Source organism: Prionailurus bengalensis, chromosome D4, assembly GCF_016509475.1.
Source record: "Prionailurus bengalensis isolate Pbe53 chromosome D4, Fcat_Pben_1.1_paternal_pri, whole genome shotgun sequence".
Classification (NCBI taxonomy): domain Eukaryota; kingdom Metazoa; phylum Chordata; class Mammalia; order Carnivora; family Felidae; genus Prionailurus; species Prionailurus bengalensis.
Window position 1 is genome coordinate 28,697,082 of NC_057359.1, and position 19,347 is coordinate 28,716,428.

The 19,347-nt window shown below is 45.6% G+C and overlaps 1 long non-coding RNA gene across 3 annotated transcripts in view; it reads left to right on the plus strand.

The window, feature by feature from the left end:
* Positions 1-72: 72 nt before the first annotated feature.
* The window catches only part of LOC122475278, a 33,830-nt gene continuing 14,555 nt past the window's right edge, over positions 73-19,347 (plus strand). For 2 of the 3 annotated variants that reach the window (XR_006295135.1, XR_006295134.1), the window contains exons 1-3: positions 73-186; positions 2,030-2,323; positions 14,446-14,555. This is a non-coding gene — a long non-coding RNA (uncharacterized LOC122475278). Of the gene's footprint in view, positions 187-2,029; positions 2,324-14,445; positions 14,556-15,281; positions 16,229-19,347 lie in introns of those variants that run through there. The other variant, XR_006295136.1, reaches the window with a different exon arrangement.

Sequence of the window (19,347 nt, forward strand, 5' to 3'; positions counted from 1 at the left end):
CCGACCGGCGGCTGACGTCCGGGATCCCGGCCGCAGGCTCTGCCTCCAGGCGCCACCACCTGTCCTTCCTCCGCCGTCGCCTCACCACGCTTGCGCGCCGCCTGCCCTAGGCCTCCGACATTGCGGAGCGGGGCTCAGGGCCACCTGCACGATCTCCGCGAGTCCCCGCAACGACCCTGCCACGAGGTACAGCCCTGAACACCCCTCCCCTCGTTATAAAACGGAAGTTCGGCAGGTTACGTTAGTGCTCTCTGCGGCGGGCTGGTGGGTGCGCGCTCTAGGCCACTTGCGGGTGTCTGCGCTCGCGCTCCTACCGGCTGCCGCTCGCCGCCCCACTTGCCCCCTGGTTGCCAACCTGGCCCCTGCCCTCTACCAACCTGCTGGGCCTGTGATCTGGCTCTTCTCACCAACCTCCAGAGAAGTGGCTTCCCTGTGCCTCACTTGCCTGATGGCCCTGGCTAGTTCCTTCATTCGGGCTTTGAGGAGTTCTATAATCCCAGAGCTATCGGCAGACTACAGTTTTCAGTGTCTGCGTGTGGCAGAAAAAAAACAGTCGCCGACACAGGGAAATGCCTCCTGAATGCCCCCACTGAGGCCAGAGACTCAGCAGACCACATCCTGATCTCTTTGTAGCCACGAGCTTTTGTCTTCAGTCAGTTCATACACTGATTCGTGGAACAACATTTATTGGACACCTACCATGTGCCAGGCACTGTCCTGTGCTGCACTGGGGACAGAGCCTAAACAAAACAGACAAGACTCCTGCCTTTTTTTGACCTTACATTTTAACAGCGACGATAAAACATAAACAATAGATGGGTATGTTAGATGAGCCATAGGAGCTGTGGAGAAAAATGAAATAGGAAACCAAGACAGGGAATGTTGAGGGTGAAGGGTTAGAGTAGCGAAGGAAGCCTTCACTGAGAAAAAAGGCTGGGAAGCGAAATACTTAAATATAATATCTGAAACGTAACGACTTCTTCTTTGGCCTAGAAACCAGCTATAGCAGCTCCATTCAAGGGTTTGTGGGGTTCTGTGTCAGAAACTTAGCCCCCGGGACATCTCACATTAGCTAGGACCCCAGAAGTCAGCTGGTCCAATCCAGTGCCTCCGATGTTTAATCCTTTGGAAACTGGCCCAGGTGAGTGCTCGAGAACTCTGGATTGGGGTAGTCAGGCCTGCTGGATTCCCAGCTCCAGCCTCACCAGCCCAGAGACCTAGGCCAGTTACCCAATCTCTTTAATTCCAGTATATTTGCCTGGTAAGCGAGATGACCATTTTAGCTGGCAGGGGTGTCAGGAGCATGACGTGAGACGCTGTTGCCAGAGTGCTCAGCTCCAAGCCAGACACAGAGGATACACTAAATACACGCCAGAGACCTCTCTGTCTAGCTCGGTTGCTGACCCCTGTCGTTGAAGGATTTTTTACTGCAATACCCAGTGTTCGTTGTCTCGCTACTTGGACGAATGACGAGGTGGGCACCAAATGAGCAGCAGGCACAAGTTTATTAGAGTATAAGATCAGAAAGGAAGAATAGTATGAAAGCTCTCTTTACAGAGAGGGGGCATTCGAAAGTGAATGCTTGAGGACTGTAGGCGAGGGTCCTTGTTTCATAAGGTTCTGGTCATGTCCCCTTCCCTTCCCCCTTTTTTCTTCTCAGGTCCTACCCTTACTGACTGGAAGCTCTCGGTACTGGGTTGTCCATTCCTGATTGGCTCGTTTGAGGGGGGAGGGGGCATCTGTGGCCGTCCATTCCCGATTGGCTCATTCTCATCGTGAGGACCGTTCCTTGTGGGTCATACGTTTTAAGGTCTACTTGTTTTCAGTTAGGTCTTTCTTAAATTCCTGAGGGAACTTGAGGGGGAGTAGGTGGTGTCTGTTACATTCTTAAGGGGAACCTGACGCCCGAGGGGGTTTGCTGTGGTCAGACCCTCCCAGCATTGTTCCAAACTATGTGTTTTTCCCCACCCAGGGACCTCAGGTCTGTCCTTTCCCTCTCTGCCTACTGAATCGTATCTTTTCCTATCAGACTGTCACCACAGTGACGGGAAGCCCACCGTGGACAAGGCAAACCATCCCCCTTAGACATAGGCCCGTTTGCATGGCTATCGAGTACGCACTCCGGAGCCAGACCATCTGGGTTACCGTCCTGGCCTTGCCCGTCGCCGGTGGCATAAGCCTGTGCAAGTTCCTAACCTCGCTGAGGAGCATTTCACTCATCTGTAAATGGGGGGTAATGATGCTGGCCACCGCATAGGATTATACAAGCGACGCTGGTGAAGTGCTGCAGAACCATGCCCAGGCTGCCGTGAGTGCATGCCGTGTAGGTGTTTCCTTCTTTATATGGATAGTGTCAGCTGCTGTTGTCATCTGAACAGAAGAAAGACATTTCCCTTGCCGTCACAAAGGGGCAGAAGGGACATAGAGATGATAGCCTCAGCCTGTATTTACCTATTGTGCAATAGTGTCCCCTCTGTCACGTTGGCTGACTGTGACCAGCTCTTTTCTGGGTCAGGATGCATAAACCCGTCACCTGCGTGTTAGCCAGAGGAAGGAAGGTGCAGGACCAGCGGAAGGTGGGCTCCTCTACACACAGGACCTCTCCCTCCCGGTTCCACCCACCCCCCGTGGCAGAGCTGCTCCCAGCAGGACCCCAGCTTTCTCCTGCTGCCTCATCACAAAACACACTCAGCTTCACACAGTAGCGCAGATTGGAGTAACGTGTGCCATATTGGGACTCTTGTAACAGCTAGAAGTCCTGCGAAGAAACCGCTCACTGTTTCCTCACCTGGCTCCAACCCCAGGAGATCAGCTCTGGTTTGTGTCAGTGGCAAGAAGTGGACAAGTTACAGTCTAGATGGTAACTCACGACCCCCACCCCCACCCCTGAACCCAGGGAACTTCTGCTTGCTTCTTCCGGCCCCCAGGGCAGTTAGTGTGACAGGGAACATAATATCAGCTGGTTGCCTGGGAAGGGATTGTGGCAGCACGGTCCCCATGTGAGTCCCCAGCTCTTGTGGCCTCATGGAGGTAATGGCAGTAGGACCAGTAATCTCGAAGCAACAGAAACTGAACAGCCAAACTGCAGAGCTAACATCTATTGAGCACTTGCTAAGTGCCCAGCACTCACTGAGGGCTTCCTAAATTTAGTCATCCCAGTGCCCCTAGGCAGTGGCTTCAGCTCGTACTCCTATCCTTACAGATGAGAGAACTGAGGCTTTTCAAGGTCAAGGAACCTGTCCGAGGCTTGTGGCCAGCTGGGAAGTGGCAGAGCCAAGATGTACACCCTGATCTATCTGACTGCAAACCCCACATTCCCAGTGGCCTACTGGTTCCCTGCTAAGTGACATTCACCTCCATGGTGAGGCTTTGAGCCTGCCAGCTACAGCTTCAAAAGTCTGCTCTACAGATTGTCCACCTCTCAGCTCTAGAGCTACTTTTGAAGCCTGTGCTCATTCATTATTTTACTCAACAAATAGTTATGAGCACCTGTCGTGTGCCAAAACCATACCACATGCTTTAGGTACAGTGGTGAAGAGGACAGACATATCTCTTTTCATGTCAGGTTTGCATTCTCTATGAGAGATGGTCGGGAGACAGAATCACATAAGAAGCAAAGATGCAAAACCATCTCAGGAAGCAAAGAGTCCTAGGAAGGACACAAAAGAGGGCAATGAGGTAGGGACTGAACAAAACAGGGAAAGGAGTGAATAAAGAGCTCATAGAAGAACAGCCAAAGAGAGCAGCTGGTGCACAGATCCTGAAGTAGCAATTGGCTGGTGTAGCAAAACCATCTCAGGAAGCAAAGAGTCCTAGGAAGGACACAAAACATGGCAATGAAGTAGGAACTAGTTAAGGGAATATTTCTTACAAAATAACCTTTGGTTCAAGACTGAACAAAACAGGGAAAGGAGTGAATAAAGAGCTCATAGAAGAACAGCCAAAGAGAGCAGCTGGTGCAAAGGTCCTGAGGTAGCAATGGGTTGGTGTATTCAGCGAACAGCAAAAAGAAGGCCAGTGCAGCTAGAAGAGTAAGTGAGGGGAAGATACAGTAGAGATAAGGTGGGAAAGTGAAAGCAAGAACCAGATTAGGAAAGGCCTCCAGGTCATTGAAAAGACCCTTGTGTTCTATAAATAGTATGCCAAGTGGCTTCTGGGTAGCCCAGTTGGTTAAGCATCTGACTCTTGATTTCAGCTTAGGTCGTGATCTCGCAGTTGTGAGATCGAGCTCCATGTCAGGCTCTGTGCTGGGAGCCTGCTTGAAGATTCTCTTCCTGCCTCTCCCCTGCTCAGGTTCTCCCTCTCCTTCTCTCTCTCTCTCTCTCTCTCTCTCTCTCTCTCTCCATCTCTCTCAAAGGAATAAAAAAGAGTATAAATAGTATGGTGAAAAGCCACTGGAGGATTTTCAGCTGGAGAGCGATATGACCTGATCTGAATGTGTGGGAATGAACTGTAGAGGGTCAAAGGGAAGACCCAGCAGAAGGGTTTGATCCAGCCCCTACTTGATTGCCTGTAAGTATGTGAAGAATGCAGTCATAATCTTCCCAAATCTCTCCTTCTCCACCAAATATTTTCACTTCCTTCACCTGTTTCTCCTGTGGCAAGGTTTTGAAGTTCTCCCCATCCTGCTTTGGACCCACTGACTTCTTGAAACTCCTTCCCAAACCATGTTCTAGTTCTGTGGTTCCTCCTCTTCTCCAAATCTGCTCCACCCCATACCCCAGTGGTCCATTCTCCTATGTAAAGCAATTAGCCCTATTTCCTCACCCCTCCTGAGAATATTAGCAACAGGCTGGTTACCGCAGCACCAGGGTGGGCAGAGGGGAGAAGCTGAGCCACGGTGCGGTTGCAGTAAGGAGCCCAGCAGGCCCTGCCTAGAGCTCTAAGCTGGGATGACCCTTCAGAGTTGTCCTGGGTTGGGGGCAAGAGGGCCAGCAATTACATCCCCAGGTCAACCCATCATTAGCTATAGGCTGCCCTGGAAAGGGGCATGACACAGGATAGGTGGCTCTCTTCTGCCAGGGCAACAGTGCCAGGGGCTGGAGAACAAGTTTTTTGTCCTCAGTGAAGAACCGGGTGGCATATCCCAGCATCCACTAGAATAAGCAAAGAAGACCAGGACTGGAGGCAGGGGCTGCCCCTGCATCGCTCAGCTTCCCTCTCCTCTGTGTGTTACCACTTTCAGACATCCGTCCCCTTACAGTAGCGCGTATGACCACAGGCATTTCCAGACCCAAGTTCTATCAGCTGAGCTCTTCCCCCAATTTTGCTCTTCCAGCAAAAATTGGTGTTGAACTCTTACTGGCCCAGATAGGTGACCATTCCTCAGCCGATGATTGTTGTTAGAGCGAGAACCCTGGATCTGCTCTGATTTATAAAAGATGTTACAAATGTTAGTAACTACCTGTTACACAGATTCAGTGAAATCGTGAGTAAAAGCACCGGGCCTGCAAATTAGGAAATCCTCAATCTACATCTGCTGCTGCTGCTGTTAGAATTTAAATAGGCATCAAGGGTTGGTAGCCAGGATGGAACATTCTAGGGCCAGAGGAACATGAAATAGCCTGAGAAAGCTGAAGATGAATCTGAAGGACAGTGAGCAAGCCAGATTGACATGGTGGAGTGTGTCAATGAGAGACCAATGGCCAGCAAGCCTGGAAAGCAGTTTGCCTGAGACTACAGAGGGTTTGAACAAGAGGATAAGGAGTTGGAATGTTGTCCTGTAGACCATTGCCACTGTGGGTGGCAGTGACTTTGCTCCGCAAAGTCGCCTGTCCACCCATAACAAATACAGAAACTGAGCGCAAAAAGCCATAGCAATTTGGCAGAATAAATTTATGTCTATTGAATCTGATAATAAATATTTGGGATGTATATTTTACATCTTTTTTATTTCATTTTTCTGGAAATTAACTTTTAGGGTATTTTATGAAAACAATGACCCATGATGGACTGGAAATGTTTTTTAAAACTGGTCCTTCACCCCAGATAGTTTGAGAAGCAACACGGAGGCCGGCAGAGGGCCATCAAAGTTTTATGATGAGTAACATGTGCAGGATACTACTTTTCCTAGTCGTAACACGTAGGGTAGATTGAAGTGGAGAGAAAATGGAGCAAGAAACAAGCAGGAGGCTCCCGTGACCGTCTGGGTTAGAGTCTGTACCGGCCAGTGGCAGCAGAGACCTTGGGGAGGAAGGAATCAGGGCGGGGACTCCTTCTCTACCAGGGTCTTGACTGCATGGAGCCTTTATGTGCAAGGAGAATTATAATCTTCGTAGGTACTGACCTACCTAGAGGCCCCCACACTCCAGACACCATGTGGAGTAAACCTGGGACTCCGAGCAGGACCTTTGGACAAGATGACATTGCCACCTGTCTGATCACACAGACCCGCAACCTCAGTGGAGTCTTGACCCTGCTGTATTCCTGGGCCCCACACCCAATCAGGCCACATTTGCTCTGCTTCTGAAACAGCTCTCCCATCCCCCTACTTCTCTCCAGTCTCCTTTCTGTCATCGTCCATCTCTGCCCTTAATGCTTTATCTCCCCTGAAGGCGCTCAAATCTTGTCACTCCCTCACTCCAGAATCTCTCATGGCCCCCCACTGTCTGGGAAAAACAAACCCAGCTCTTGAGCAGGACGTGTAAGACCACCACTGCATGTCACCAAACCCCACAATTCCTTCCAGTGAACTCCCTCTTCTCCCTCTCCCAGTGTTCCAGCTGCTGCAGAACAGCTTCCTGCCCTTTCCCCCTTCCTCCTACATCTCACTCAGCGGCAATGAATTTGTACCTACTACATTGAACCAACTCCAAGGCCACTCCCCGAGCCAAAGGATGCATAGGGAAATTTGACCATTTCATGGTCTGCCGGGGTGCTCACCTGAGACCTGGCTTCTGTGTGACGGCTTCATCATTTTAGCTAATGAGAAGAAAGGTCACAAAGGAGGCATAAGGAAGTTGCCTTGGCTGGGTTTCTTGCTGATGTCCTAGCTGCCTGTCATCTAGTTTAATCCCTTCTTGAAAAGGAGGGGATCAGGGCAGAGCCTCCTTTTTTACCAGGATTTTGGCTATGTAAGACTTTCAACATATAAGGAGAATTATGATGAATTGGGTACATAGTTGCTGATCTACTCAGGAGGTTCCCACAACGTAATGAGGTGTTTAACCCGATTTATAGCAGAAGTTTAGACAGGTTTACTGTGGTGTCTAATACCATGGAGTAGTAAGTAGCAGATTCGAACCCAAACACTATACATGTTGCTTCTTTATCATCAGATGAGACTGAGAAAGGAAACACCCAGATTCCAGGACCGGCTCTGCCAGAAACCAGCTTGCCTTAGGAATGTCACTTAGTATCTTTTATCAGAGTGGGGATTTGAGCCCAAGCACTAAGCATATTGCTTCTTTATCATCAGATGAGACTGAGAAAGTGAACACCCGGATTCCAGGACCGGCTCGTCTAGAAACCAACTCACTTTAGGAATGTCACTTAATTTCTTTGAAAAATAAGGAGGTAGAACTACATGTTTTTGCAAGGATTCCTTCCTTCTCTTACATTCTTTGACCCTGTGTAATAATAATAGCTGCTATTTGTTGAGTGTGTTTTACACGCCTAGCATCATGCTAAGTGTGCTTTCAAACCAATTATCTCATTTGATCCCACAAGGCCTTGTGACTAAGTGCAGCTGTGATTGCCCTTTGACAAAGGAGGAGATTGTGGTTTGGAGAAGTTAAGTCGCTCTCCCAAGGTCACACAGTTAATAAGCAGGGGAACCAGGTTCTAACTCAGACGGGCTGACTCCAGAGCCCATGCCCAGCCTGTCTGGCTCCCAGACTCTCCAAATCCAGGTCTCGTGTGAGGCTTGGCTCTCTCCAGCCTCAAGGCTGGACCACCCGCTGCCTCCTCACTGAAACCGTCCACCCACCTCCACCAGCTCACTAGTCGTTGGTAATTTCCTTCCACCAGACCGGTCTCCAGAGGCCCAGCCCCTGTGCTGGTCAGCTACCCTCTTGTGGTCCCTCCTGCTGCCTGGATCTCCTCCATTATTTTCTTCCTACTCTGCTCTTTCCCTTCTGCCCTCCACACTGGGCTATAAGATCCAAGGACGGCAGGAACTGCCTTTGCTTCTCCAGGGCATGGAACAACACACTGTACCATGAAAGAAAATGTGTTCACTTAAGAGCAGGACTTGCTGAGGAGACAGCAAAACTGAATGCTGCTTCCCCTCAACTGGTTCTCACCGGCTGATGTGACCCTAGACGCTAGGCCCATAATGGCAGTCACTGAAGACTCCTTTGTGACCAAAGAACAATAGGACTTTTTCTAAACCATCCTATCCAGGGTACTATTGTCAATCTTTAATTAGCATAGCCACTTTGAAACTGGTTTTTCCTTTCTTTTTTTTTTTTTTAAAGGAGAGGATGATTTTTTTTTTTTAATGTTTTTATTTATTTTTTAAGGAGAGAGAGACAGAGCATCAGCGGGAGCGGAGCAGAGAGAGAGGGAGACATAGAATTTGAAGGAGGCTGCAGGCTCTAAGCTGTCAGCACAGAGCCCAATGCGGGGCTCGAACTCACGAACTGTGAGATCATGAACTGAGCCGAAGTCAGACGCTTAACCGACTGAGCTACCAGGTGCCCCTGATTCTTTTTTTTTTTTTTAAGCTTATTTATTTATTTTGAGAGAGAGAGAGAGAGAGAGAATGAGTAGGGGAAGGGCAAAGAGAGAGGGTGACAAAGAATCCCAAGCAGGCTCTGGCACAGACCTGGGTGCGGGGCTCGATCTCACAAACCGTGGGATCATGACCTGATCCGAAACCGAGAGTTGGACACTTAACTGACTGAGCCACCCAGGTGCCCCAGTTTTTCCTAATTTTTTTTTTAATTTTTTTTAAACGTTTTTTATTTATTTTTGAGACAAAGAGAGACAGAGCATGAACGGGGGAGGGGCAGAGAGAGAGGGAGACACAGAATCGGAAGCAGGCTCCAGGCTCTGAGCCATCAGCCCAGAGCCCGATGCGGGGCTCGAACTCACAGACCGCGAGATCGTGACCTGAGCTGAAGTCGGACGCTTAACCGCCTGAGCCACCCAGGTGCCCCTGTTTTTCCTAATTCTTAAAACACAAACCCCAAGTTTCCTCCTCCCAGAAACCATGTCAGTGAATTTCTTCACTGGTGTGTTCCCTTGCCTGGCAAGTAAAAAATTCAGCATTATTATGACTTATGGTTATGATTAATCATTCTATTTATGAATGGCTCTGATAACTCTGCTTTAGTCTTTGGCAGCATGTAGTAGGTTCAGCAAAGTTTTGTTGAGCATCATAAACACAAACAACCACTGCCTTGGGTGAGGGGTAATATCTCCATGGATGCCTGAAGAACAGGGGGGCATCCCGGCGAGAATCTCTTCTCCCCAAGACAACTGGGGAAACATTCACAGAGCGAGTGAACTCAGGTTTGCTCGTCATCTTTTATTTTTTCCTAATCCAGTTCTTTGTTCCAGCCTTCCTTTTCCAGATACCAAAAGGCATCAATGCAGCGTCCTTCTTGGCAATATTCTCAACGCCTTACCTTCCTGTCTTCCATCACCTCCCCCTAGATACGCTCAACCATCTGCTCTCCCCACTGGGCACCGCTGGAGGTCACACCAACTGGATACCTGGAGTTCACCATAAATTCATAAGGCGACACTTTTCTCTCAACACTGTTGGACATGTCTCCACCCAGTTCACTCACCTATTCTAAAACTTCCAGCCACTTACCTCGTCCTTCACTGATTTACTAAAAGCCTCAGCTAGAAATCTAACTATATCTGCCCCAACCAATTCTTTAACTTCTCCTGCCTCAGCTAGAAATCTAACTACATCTTCTGCAACCAGTTCTCCTTCCCTCGTTGTAAAGCCCGTTCTACATCTGAGTTTTGGAGCCCATCCACTGACCTTCTCAGTAAACTCTGCCCCACCTCCCCTTTCTCCTTCTTGCATATTCACCTACCTCCTCTCAGATGGATCCCTCTCATTATCAGTTAAATATGTTCAAATCCTTCACATCTTAAAAGGAAACCAAAATCCTTCTCTCTCTCTCTCTCTCTCTCTCTCTCTTTTTTTCTTTAGTAATCTCTACATCCAGCATGGAGCTCAAACTCACAACCCAAGATCGAGAGTCCTATGTTCTATGGACTGAACCAGCCAGGCACCCTTCACAATCCTTCTCTTAACCCCCTTACTCCTCTCCAGCTACAGTTGCATGGTCAAATCTCTTGAGAAAATGGAAAAAGGTTACTTTCACTTCTATTCGCCCATTGAAAGAACTCTTGCCAGGGTCATGTCACTGATGACTTCCATGTTACTAAACTTAACAGATAATTTTCAGTTCTCCTCTTGACTTCTTAGGAACACATACCCGACATACACCCTTTTTCTTGCAACTCTCAGAGTTTGTCACACCCTCCCCTGCTTTTCCTGTTACCTCTCGAGTTCTTCATGGACCCTCTCAGTGGGTGGTCTCCCAAGGCTAGCTCATGATCTTAATTACCATCTGTTTTCTTATGGCTTCTAAATCCAGTCTCCATCTTACATCTCCCCTTAGAGCTCCAGATCCATATATCCAATTTCTCCCCTGTTTTGCTAAGCCTATATCTTAGAGCTGTGTTAAGATCACAACAAAATTGACAGGAAGGTATAGAAATTTCCCATATACCCTATTCCCCACACGTGCATAACCTATCCCATTATCAGCATCACTCACCAGAACAGTACATTTGTTACCAAGGATGTACCTACATATACACATCGTAATCATTCAAAGTCCTTAGTTTACCTTAGGGTTCATTTTTGGTATTGTACATCTCATGGTTTGGACAAATGAATAATGACATATATCCATCATTACAGTATCACATAGAGAATTATCACTGCCCTAAAAATCCTCTGTGTTCTGCCTATTCATCCCTCCCCCCAACAATTGATCCCTGATAACAACCAATCTCTTTTACTGTCTCCACAGTTTTGCCTTTTCCAGAATGCCATATAATTAGAGTCATATGTATGTAGCCATATCAGATTGGCTTCTTTACTTAGTAATATTCATCTAAGCTTCCTCCATTTCTTTTCATGGCTTGATAGCTCTTTTCTTTTTAGTGCCAAATAATATTGCATTGTCAGGAAGTAGCACAGTTTATTTATCCATTCACCTACTAAAGGACATGTTGATTGCTTCCAAGTTTTGGCAATTATGAATAAAGTTGCCATAAATGTCCTTGTGCAGATTTTTGGGTGGACCTAAGTTTTCAACTCCTTTGAATAAATACCAAGGAGTGTAAATGCTAAATTACAGGGTAAGAGTATGTATAGTTTTGTGAGAAATCACCAAACTGCCCTCCAAAGTGGCTGTGCCATTTTGCATTCCCACTAGCTACACATGAGAGTTCCTATGGTTTCACATCTTGTCAGCATTTGGTGTCATCAGCTCCAACTGCTTCTTGACTTCCCTACCTAGATGCCTACCTTGATCAAACCCAAGACTGTACTCATGGTCTTCCCACCCCCTCCACACCAAACCAGATCTTCAGCCCAATATTTTATCTCTTGGATGATGACATGACCAACAAACAGAAACCTAAGTTTCTTCTTTGATACCCTCCTCCCTCATTCTCTATATTCAATCCACCCTCAATTTTCTTACTCATTTTATCTTCATCATGCCTTTTGGATTGGTCCAGTTCTCTTCAGCTCCTCTGGTGCCAGTCCAGCCCAAGCTACCATCTTTCATCCAGGCTATGGCAAAAACCCCTAACTGGTCTTCTTCTATCTACCCTATTCCCTGTGTGGCATCCAAAGTGATGTTTCCAAAACCTTGAAATGATCATGAAACTGCCTTGTACCTAGTGGGAGCTTAGTAAATCTTGGTAGGACTGAACTGAATTGAATTGATGCTCCATACTATTAATCAGAGTGCCATACCAACTCCACTCTGAAATATGTCTTGGGCTGTCATTTACTGAGCAGAGAACTATGTGCTCATTATTATGCTGAGTGATTTTCATGTGTTACCCGATTTAATCCTGAAGACATTATGAGATGGATATTATTTTATTTAATTTTTATAAATGAAGGGGCTGCATCAGTTCAGATCTCTATGGAGAAAGATGGCACACTCAACTCAGGGTGATTTCAGAAGAATTACATAAAGGGACTCTTGACAAGGCTTTGTGCAGGGGAAAAGTAAGACACAAGAGAGGATGCAATACTCTAGGGCAAGTAAGGACTGGAAGGACTTCATTACTATTCCTAGACCTGAAGGTTACCAGGGCCTCCTTACCACAAAGAAGGCAGGGTGGAGGAGGCTGCCAGTCAGGAGCTGAGACCAGGGGTGGAGGGATGACAGTGACCCTGAAGGAAGATGAATAAAATGCCCCAACATTACTTTCCTCCCTCTCTCTGTGAGACTACATTGGCTGAACCCAACTGGAAGCCAGAGAGCAAGGGAATCCTTGATGCTGTATTATAGTTCAGCTTCCCAAGGCCTACAGCATCTGGGGAAGGATGGAGAATAGAGCTGGAGATGCAAAACTAGAAACATGCAGCACGAGTCCCAAGAGCACAGCCCTCAGAGACAGAGCTCTCTTCCCCCTAAGGTCTAGGCTGCCCACCTCCAGAGCCCTCAGAAAACATAGACTCGTTGTGCACGTAACCACCTTCTTGGAATGGAGATCAGAGAAGTTGAGTTCTTCTGCCAGCCAAGTAATGATGAGTTGATATTCTGAGACTGAGTCATTAACTGGGACAGCATGGGCAGTGGTCCAGGAGATATAGGAAGTACAGAGAGGACATATCAGGGTGGTCACCAACCCAGCAATTTCCCAGTATCCATGTCTAGGGGGATCCAGAGGAAGGGAGGAAAGAAGAGTCTATCCTGACCTTATTCATCCACAGGGTGGAGGGAATATGAAATCCAGCCACTTTTATGACTCATGCTATGGATCCAATCCTATACTTTAAAACAGGTCATTTGAGAACTCACCTAATGTCCATTTTGCCCTGATTTAAATCTGGCCACTGTGGTTCTTATGACACATCCCATATCCTTAGACTTCCCCAGTGTCTCACTCTCCAAAATGAGGATCAGCGAACATGGGGACATCACACACTTGCATAATTCTAATGACCATCTGCAAAGGAAGTACAGTGAACTGTTACTATCTATTATGAGCATTCTTTCCAACATCTTCCTCTTTCTATTTTCAACGGAAACTTTTTTTTCAGAACATTATTTATTTATTTATTTTGAGAGAGAGAGAGAGAATGGGAGAGGGACAAAGAGAGAAGTGAGAGAAAGAATCCCAAGCAGGCCCCACACTGTCAGCACAGAGCCCAATGCGGGGCTTGAACCCATGAACCGTGGGTCATGAAACCAGGAGTCAGATGCTTAACTGCCTGAGCCACCCAGGCTCCCCTCCACAGAAGCTTTTAAGACTAGTAGACATCAACCAGCTGAAGGAGAAATACAAAAGTTATTAACCAAGAGGCACCAATTCTGGCAAACTTGGCTCAGTGCTGACAGTTGCTCCTTCTACTTCCTTAATAATTGAATACAACTCCTGCTGGCCACACATTTTGTTGTTGTTGTTGTTATGGTGCCACAGGCTGCTTGAAAGTTTTACTTCCTTGTCCAGTTTGCATAAATTTGTCATCAATAAATTTTTGTTCTCAACATAGCCCCTCCTCCCACCATAGCAAATTATTGGATGCATTTTTTACATGGCTATGTTGAAGAAACGTATTTTCAGACAATATGAAAATGTCAAAATTCATCATAGCTTTTATGCTACTCAATAGACAACTTGAACTTGTTGAAGCTTGACCAAATGTTGACATCCAGACCAAAATATGAGGACAATAGCACTAAAGAGGAATGTAGTGGGTTGAATGGTGGCTCCCTCCAAAAGATATGTCCACCCAGAACCTCTGAATGCGGCCTTATTTGGAAAAAGGTTCTCTGTAGATGTATTTAAGGATGTTGAGATGAGTTCACCCAGGATTACCCAGGTGGGCCCTAATGCAAGGACAAGTGCCCCTTCAGGAGAAAGGCAGAAAGAGATTTGAGACACACAGAGAAGAAGGTGATATGAAGAGAGAGGCAAAACCTGGAATGATGGGGCCACCAAACTGAGGAGCATGCAGAGCTGACTCCTTCCAGGAAAGGTTCTCCCCTGGAGCCATTAAAGGAACCGCAGCCCTGCTGACACCTTGATTTTCAGATTTAGTCTCCACAAATGTGAGGAAATACATTTCTGTCGGTACCTAGGCCATGGTACCTTGTGATGGCAGCTACAGAAACTAACACAGGGACTCTTCAAATCCCCTGATTGAATTCCTTTGTTACAGATGAGGAAAATAACAGCATTCACAAGTATGAAATGTTTCACATAACTGATCATGTTCAGTCTCTCTAGCAGCTCCGTGAGGTGGCCATTCCTGCTCAAGAGGGAACTTAAGCCCAAAGAAGTTCAATGATTCATGCAAGAAGAAGTTAACTGGGCAACAGTCACAGCAGGTGGGTTCTTCCTGCAAAGCTGATACTTTTCCCACAGAACTTCCATGATTGGGGTTCAGAGATGTGCAGCAACATGTCCATATAACACAGGGGATGAGAAATTGTCTAGAACACAGATCTTTTTTTTTTTTTTTCTCCCCATGGCTGCTGTAGGGGGTCTACCCAGGTATGACAGTTGCATCTTAAGGTCAAAACTGTTGAACAGTAAGTTAATTTGATTAAATGGGATGACTTCAAAGCTCATTGCTTAGATCCTGGGGCTAAATAAAAATTGATGCCTCCAAATGCAGGGGTAGTAAGCCACCAGTTATTTGAATGGGTGGTACAGGCTGTTCATTTGTTCATGAAATATGCTTTAAGATTCTCCAAACACTCATAAAATCAACATAATCAACAGCTCCCCAAGGACAAGCTGGTTTGGGTGACCCTGCCTTCTGGTTTGTCTTATAAAATGCTTTATTTATGTGCTACAAGGGCCCCACTTCAAAGTCTCAGTGGTTCCAATGGTAATGAGTGAATAATCCAGTTGAGCAAGTAATCAACGAACAATAACAATTGTTCTAACCATAAAGCCCCCAGTTTGCAATTACTTAGCAGTTTAAATTCACTTCATTTAGAAAATTTTGCCTCTGAGGCAGGCTGAGACTCTCATTCAGAGGCCAATTAGATTAAATTAGGAGTGACACGTTAGCTGGGGAGACTTAATTCATTTTGGGTTATTTGTAGCTTTAATTATAATCCAGACACAGCCAGAGCCACATTTTGGAACATTTTCTTGCCTCTGTGGGTGCTGGAGGTGATTGGATCCCTGGGAGAGATGTTCCAGGTGGCATGTGGCCAGCCAAGTGACCGAAGGCTGCTTTGTCATCAGACTCTGCTCTAGACCTATTCTCCCAGCTGCTGTTGAAGACTCACAGGAAGTGAGCTTGTCTACAAGATCTTCCTTTTTAAAAAGTAGCTTTATTAAGATATAATTAACAAAACAAACACATTTAAAATACACAATTTGATAAGTTTGACACATGTATATACCTGTTTAATTATTCTCACAATCAAACTAAATAAACATATCCATTGCTCTCCTAAATTGCCCCATATCCCTTTGTAATCTCTCCCACCTTGACCCCACACACTCAGGCAAACACTGGTCTGTTTTTTGTCACGATAATTTATATTTTCCAGGATTTCACATAAACAGAATCATACGATAGGTACTCTTGTTCTTTCACAGAGCATGATTACTTTGACATTTGCCTAAGTTGTTTCTAGTATCAATAATTGATCCTTTTTTATTGTTCCATAGCATTCCATTGAATTGCTATACCACAGACTGTCTCTCTATTCAGATGTTGAGAAATGTGGGCTGTTTCCAGGTTGGGGTTGCTACAGACAAAGATGCTACACAATTTATGTGCATATGTTTTCATTTCTCTTGGCAAAATACATAGGAATAGAATGGCTGGATCATATGAGAGCTTTATGGTTTGTTTTTCAGAAGCCACCAAACTGTTTTCCAAGCCATTGTACCATTTTACATTGCCATCAGCATTGTGTGGAAAGTTCCAGTTGATCTGCATTCTCACCAGCACTTGCTATAGTTAATCATTTCAATTTTGCTTCTTCTTTTTTTTTTTTCTTTTGAGAGAGAAAGGGGGAGGGGCCAGAAGAGAGAGAGAGAGAGAGAGAGAGAGAGAGAGAGAGAAGCTTAAGCAGGCTTCATGCTCAGCACAGAGCCCGACACAGGGCTTGATCCCACAATCCTGGGGTCACAGCCTGAGGCAAAATCAAAAGTCAGATGTTCAACTGGCTGAGCCATCAGGGCACCCCTCAATTGTAGTCATTCTAATAGTGGTATCTCACTGTAATTTTAACTTGCATTTCAATTATGATAATGATATTGAATATCTATCTTTTCATATGCTTATTTGTCAACATGTGTCTTCCTCTCCCAAGTGTCTGCTCAAATCTCTTGCTCATTTTTAAAATTTAGCTGTGTTCTTACTGAATTTTGAAAGTTCTTTACATATTATGCATACAAGTGTTTTTATCAAATATATGATTTGCAAATATTTTCTCCCAGACTGTGGTTTGTCTTTCCATTCTCTTAACAGTATCTTTTGAAGGGTTGAAGTTTTTAATTTTGGTGAAGTTCTGTTGACCAAGTTTGGTTTTTTTGTTTGTTTTGTTTTTTATGGATTGTGTTTTGGTGTCCTATCTAAGAAAATCTTTGCCTAGCCTAAGCTTGCAAAATTGTCTCCTATGTTTTCTTCTACATGTTTTACAATTTCAGGTGTGCCTTTAGGCCTGCTACATTTTGAGTTAATTTTTCTTTTTGGTGCAAGGTAGAGATCCAAGTTGAAATTTTGGCATGTGGAAATCCAGTGGTTTTGTACCTTCCCTTCTCCACTGAACTGCCTTTGCAACTTTGTGAGAAAAAAGTTATCTGTATATATGTGCATCTCATTTCTGGACTCTATATTCTGTTCCATTGATCTGTTTGTCTGTCTTATAGCAATACCATATGTTTTGAATATTGTATCATTAAAATAAGTCTCGAAGTCAGGTAGTGTTAGTCTTCCAACTTTGTTCTTCTCTTTAAAAGCTGTTTGGGCTATTCTAGGTCCTTGCAATTCCATATGAATTTTAGTTTATCAATTTCTACAAAATCCCACAAGAATTTTTTTTTTTTTGAGAGACAGAGAGAGAGATAGTGTGAACAGGGAAGGGGCAGAGAGAGAGAAGCAGGCTCCAGGCTCTGAGCTGTCAGCACAGAGCCTGATGTGGGGCTTGAACCCATGAACCATGAGGTCATGACCTGAGCTGAAGTTGGATGCTTAACCAACTGAGCCACCCAGGCATCCCACAAGATCCCCCAAGAATTTTGATTGACATTTTGACCCACAATTACAGCAGCATGTGTCTTGATTTATCTAGCTATTCTTTCATTTCTGTCTGCAGTGTTTTGTAGTTTTCAGGTTACCTGATTTGTTCATCTTTTGTCATATTTAGTCCTATTTTATAATTTGATGTTATAATAAATAGCATGGTTTTTTGTTTTAATTCAACCTCTGGTACTTCATTGCTAGTATATGTAGAGGGAAAAACTGATATAATGTTGTGTCTGACCACCTGTTGTTTTGTCCAGCCTTTTCCAGGTATTTCCAGGTATATTCCCCGTTATTCCCTGTTATTCCCTGTTGGCTCAGAAGTCCTCTTTGAAAGTTCCTAATTAGAATTTGGATTTCTTTATTCTCTTACATGGCTGTATCCCTTTCCATTCCTAGCACCTGACTGCCTTTTTATTATATCATAATTATTATCATTACCATTATGATTATTAAGCTTCAAACTGCATTGTAATTTCTCATTTGCTGTAATTACACCCCAGAACCAGAACAGATGTCAGGCAGTTGAGAAGGAACTTTTGCACCAGGGTAAAGGCTTGATTCTCTATTGTTTTAAATCTCCTGTTACTGAAAATTCCCATAGGGTAGCTTTCCTCAAATTCTGGTGTGCATCAGAATCATCAAAGGAGCTTATTTTTAAAATATAGATTCCCAGCAGAACTTCTGCCCCACCCAAGGAAGCTGAATCCAGGAAACCTGTATTTTTAAGCCACTACACAGGAGAATCTGTTATATACCAAAGTGTAGGCACCTCTGTTACAGCCAAGTCTTGTGAACCACCCGGTTCAGCCACTTGGAAAACCACTAAGCTGTAAAACTTGTCTCCTCGGTGTTCCTATTCTTCATTTTTTTCTCTACTCAGGCTCTTTGGTTTCTCAGTTCTCTCTCTAGCAAAGCAGACTTCGGCAAATTATTTTCAAGAGTTGTTCTAAGGATATCATATTGGCATGCTTTCTCACACTTCCTTCCAAGAGAAGTTACACAGTCAACAGCCCCTCCTGCCTAGGAGGCCCTGTGACCTGGCCTCAGCCCAGTCCCCCACCAGCCACAGCTTACTGGTTCAGGGTAAAGTAAACTGGAACAGTGGCTGGCGCTGGTCTCCTGCAAAGGCAGTGTCTAAGCTGGGCCGGAGCAATTCCTGCATTCCCTGCCCAAATGTCCAGAATGGGTAAATCCATAGAGATGGAAATCAGATGGTGGTTGCCGGGGGCTGTGGGAGAGGGGTGGGGTGTGGCTGCTCAGGGTTATGGGGTTTCTTTGGGGGCAATGACAATGTTTTGGAACTAGATAGAGGTGATGGTCACACAACATTATGATTGTACTAAACGCCACTGAATCGTTTACTTTTGAATAGTGTATTTCCACCAAAGAACAAAAGTCTGAGCAGTGGGTGCTGGGGTGGTGATGTGAGCACCCCAGAGCTCCCAGAGGTCATGTTCCTCAGGAGATCCTAGAGGATTCACCTTCTGTGTCAGGGATGGTGAGGGACACCAGGATCACTCAGAAGTTCTATGTGATCACCTCTGCAGGCAGGGCCGAGGGTAGGAGAGAAGGTCATGGAGCTTGGCTCTCTCAGAGCAGTGGGGCTTGCACCTTAGACTGGAAGCAAGAGGTCAAATGGCAGGGCCCCAGATAGATGGGAAAGGGAAATTCTGTCTCTGTGCCTTCTTTTCCTTGGCCCGGATTTTGAAGAGTTAGGCTAGTTAACAACATCCCTGAATGATAAGGAAAATGGTTCCAGCCATGTGGGGGCAGGCCAGCAGCCAGGTCCAGAGGCTTCCCTGTGAGGCAGTAGGTCCCAAATGTGGGTGTGTATCAGAATCTACTGGAAGCTTCAAAATATTATACCTACCCCAGGGCTTCACTCCCAGAAAAGTTTCATTTCA